We start from the raw sequence: 4,042 nt of genomic DNA, 5'->3' as shown, positions 1-4,042 counted from the left end.
TCTGCATGTTGATGTGGTTGAGACCTATGTTCGACTTTGCGACCCTCAACTTGATTTTCCCTTTGAATTGCTTGATCATGGATGTGAGCTATGTATGAGGAGCTTAGTTTGAACCACATGTAAGACATGAGCTTGTGTCTATTTTTTTGGCTTTTGAGAGAAGAATGTCCAAACCTTCGGCTTGTGTATTGGTTGAGAATCGAACCTGCCGCTTTAGCCTTATACATTTATTTGCTAGCTCTAATTTGCATTGAAAGCATTTCATAGGTTTAATTGGACCTTTAACTGGAAAATTCCATTTTGTAGAATTTCAGTCGAAGGTTCACAGTTTTCCTTTTAATCTCTGATTTGCATATCTTGATTCTTGATCTAATTGAATTGCTGATCTTTATTGCAGATTAGCCATATCGACGAGGAGATCACGCCTCCTGAGGAGCCGCTCAGCTACTTAGTCGCCTGAGAGGGAGCGTCTGTCTTTCACCGGTAAGCCCTTATAATTTCCTACTCATGAATTCAATATTTATCATATTATATTGCTTATTGCATCCCCGCTTTATTTTCTTTGGTGAGGCAATTGGGAAGAGCTGATATCCTCCTTTGTGGGAGTGGACGCTTCTATATTACATCCCCGTTTTGTTCTCCTTGGTGAGACAATTGGAAAGAGTTGATATCCTACTTTGTGGGGGTGGACGCTTATCAGATACGTTTTTCTTGGTCAAAATGCACCTTAAAGCAATATGGGTCACTTTTTTATCGTATTACATTCCGTAAGATAGGGTGCATCACTGTGCTATTTGCGTGACGATGTACGCTATCTTGTGCATCTGTGATACGGTTAAAATCGTCTCGCCAATTACAAGTTAGTGACTCTATTTCACAGTCTGGTGAAAAGAGTTCGACGCCATGTGTCGCCTTAATATTTCTTCAAAATTGCGTTTAATAAACACACATTATTCGTTTCAGTTGAATACCCTACAATGCCATTTTTCTCGTTCAAGATAGATGGCAATAGGAGTAAGTATTATACTGCTGTTGATGATCCGGCGTTAATCCCGCCCACTTCTCAATTTGCTTCGGATCTCCCGGATGAATTCTCTAAGTTGGTAAGGGAAGGGGATCGCTGCATCATGCGCCAGCTAATTACTGATGCACCGTTTGCAGACGATACAGATCCTGCTTAACCTCTAAGGAAGACTAATTACATGTTCGGCAATTCGGTGATAGATCCAACCACCATATCTCTCGAAGATGAGCGATGGTTATATAGGGACGTCACAACTTGTTTATACCTTCCTCCGTTCCCTTGTCACTGTTCATTAACAGAATTGTTGAGGCAAGTGGTGACACGACATATGTCATGGACTCTAACAGAAGAACACCCCAGCATTCCTTGTGGATACGTCACCAACCATTCACTCCCGGGTTCTAGTGGTAGAAAACACATTATAGGATTACACCCTGGTGTGATAGGACTGGAGGACTCTCCTAAAAGTGAGTTACCTATAGTGGCTCGCATGGTGAAGAATCGTCTCGCTAAGCTAGGGCGAGAGCTACCTGTCGAAAATTACAGATGTCATGGCTGGTCTCATTTATCAGATAAATCATGGTGGGGTAGGATGACAGGTTATGTTCTCCACCGATGGGGTGCTGAATTGAAGATGATAGGATTGTACGAAGTTGTTTGTGCTACCCAATACGGATTGCCGGTGAACGTTCTTCACTTCACTGGATTAATAGAGCTATACAATCTAGATACCAATACTTTTCTTACCTAGAACGGAGAATTAGGACTTCCTTTCCATGAGGTGCACAAAGTCTCTAGACTACAAATAGGAGATATGCCGTATCAGGAATATTTTACCTCTAACCGGGAGCTGCTTAACTTGAAAACCAATAAACCTACTCGGTATGACACATTATGGGAACTTACGTGTCATTACCAGATAGCGTTAGCCAGCACCAGTCCAATTGCGAGAAAGAAGTTTCCTCAAATAAGCTTGAAATAATTCTCTGGCTATTTATTTAAGAACTTGGAAAAACTTGACGAGGCGGTTTGTGAGTTGCAACCGCTAACTCCCTCGGAGATTAATGAACTGATTAAGAAGTGCTCAAGATAGATTTCCTACAAGGACCAAATTTAAAACTTTTTTGTGGTGCGCCTAGAAGTCCATCCATCCCAAAACTTTGTTGGCTGGTTACATCACACTTTGGTTGAAGAAGTGCATGGTGCCGTATCAAGCCTCTGATGCTTTGCCGATAGAGGTGTTATTTCCTGCTATTCATCTTGCCTACGGAAAAAGCCTATCTCTTTTGCCCGTGATGGTCGTCAATATCTATGGTAGGCTTCGCCAAGTGGTCACGACTTTTACTCAGGTGGAGTATACTCCATCTAATAAGATCCCTATGGCAAAAGCGGAGCTTCCTTACACCTATCTGATGGGGTGGCTGGTTCTTAATCACCCTCATCTGATGTCACCCCCTAATGATGTAGATCTATCTATTCCTTTGCTACAACTACTCGAGGCCTGCAAATGGAAAACTCGGGACCTTTTAGAAGTTAGGAAAAGTTTGCATATGCACAAGGGTTGGGTGATGAATCTGTGCTTCCCTCGATTTGCCAGCAAATATGGTGGGTTGCTTGCAGACGTAGAGGCACCCGGAACAAATCAGACTTCTCTCGATGTTAGCTATTTCAGATGGCTCATGAACATAAGGACATGCCATCTCATTTTTCCAGTGAAGGAACGCTACTATTTATAGCCTTATCTGTCATGTTAGTTTTCCCATCAATTCCGATATGACCAGTTATATGTTGAGAATCTGAACCAACAGTTTCATACTCGAAACGGACTACTGGACGATGCTCAAGCATGGCTGTGGAATGTAATGGGCTGTACTGGTGCTATGTTCAGTCTCCCGAATACTGACCGCCACTTAGAGCTCACATATTTATATTGCAAATGGATAATAGAAGCTAACGAGCCTGTTCCTCTAAGATCAATCAAGGAGTTAATGGTCGAAGCTTCATCACGTATTGCTGAGAGGATGGTTTGAGAAAATCTGCAGGAACGAAGGAAACGTGATAATAAGCTCGCTGGCCTCTCAGGCAAAGGCAAGAAGAAAATAGAGGAAGTAGAAGAGGAATCATTTGCTACAGACGAGGAGACTTCCGAGGAGAATGAAGTCACTGCTGGTGGTGCTATGGAGGTCAACAATGACTTCGAGGAACATGCGGTAGGTTTGTCTAAGTCTTTTTATAAAGAGCTATGGGATCTATCGATTGCTGATCGAGCTCGTCGACTTAAAGCTCGAAAGAAATGGAGAATTTTGCCTACTTATAATAGAATGATGGCTGAACTTTCAGATGTAGGTTCCTAGGGGGAAGAGGAGAGAAGTAGCCTCGTCACTCGTGTTTGATCTCGGGTCATAACTCAAGTAGGATAGCAAATTGAGTAGCGTGCCACATCAACACAGGACAAACCTGTGGATCTTAAAGAGGCCCGACCTACAAAATGACTAAAGTTGACTATCAAGCGACCTCAGGCTTCTCAAATGGAGGTGGCCGGCGATGCACCCATTGGTGGGGAAGGTAATGTTCCAATTTTTGTCCTCTCTTTAGTCTTTTTATCTACAAAGCTTTAGACTCAGCAAATTTTTTATTCTAGGGGGTCATGAAGAAGACTCGATGATGTACAACCCTCCTTCTCCTGACTTAGTCTTTTTTTAGAGGATCCAGCTTCGTGCCACAAGCAGATGAGGCTGTGGCCGAGGGTTCGACGGGTGCTAAAACAGATGTGGCTCTTGAAACCGGTGAAGGTGTCGTTGTAGAATCAGGTTTGTCTACAATGATCGCTAGTCCAGGTACATCTATTGTCGGTAGTACACCTTTTAGGTGGCAATATCAGGCATTAAACGACTCAGAGTTCATCCATCCTCTAATTGCTTATATGCTTCTAGCTCTTTTAGAAAAATTACAACAAGCCATTGCTGATGTCGGGATGGCAGAGCCTACCGTTACTATTAGAGGTAACTTTAGTTCCCA

Source organism: Asparagus officinalis, chromosome 8, assembly GCF_001876935.1.
Source record: "Asparagus officinalis chromosome 8, Aspof.V1, whole genome shotgun sequence".
Taxonomy (NCBI): Eukaryota; Viridiplantae; Streptophyta; class Magnoliopsida; order Asparagales; family Asparagaceae; genus Asparagus; species Asparagus officinalis.
Note: the sequence above shows the minus strand (reverse complement) of the source record.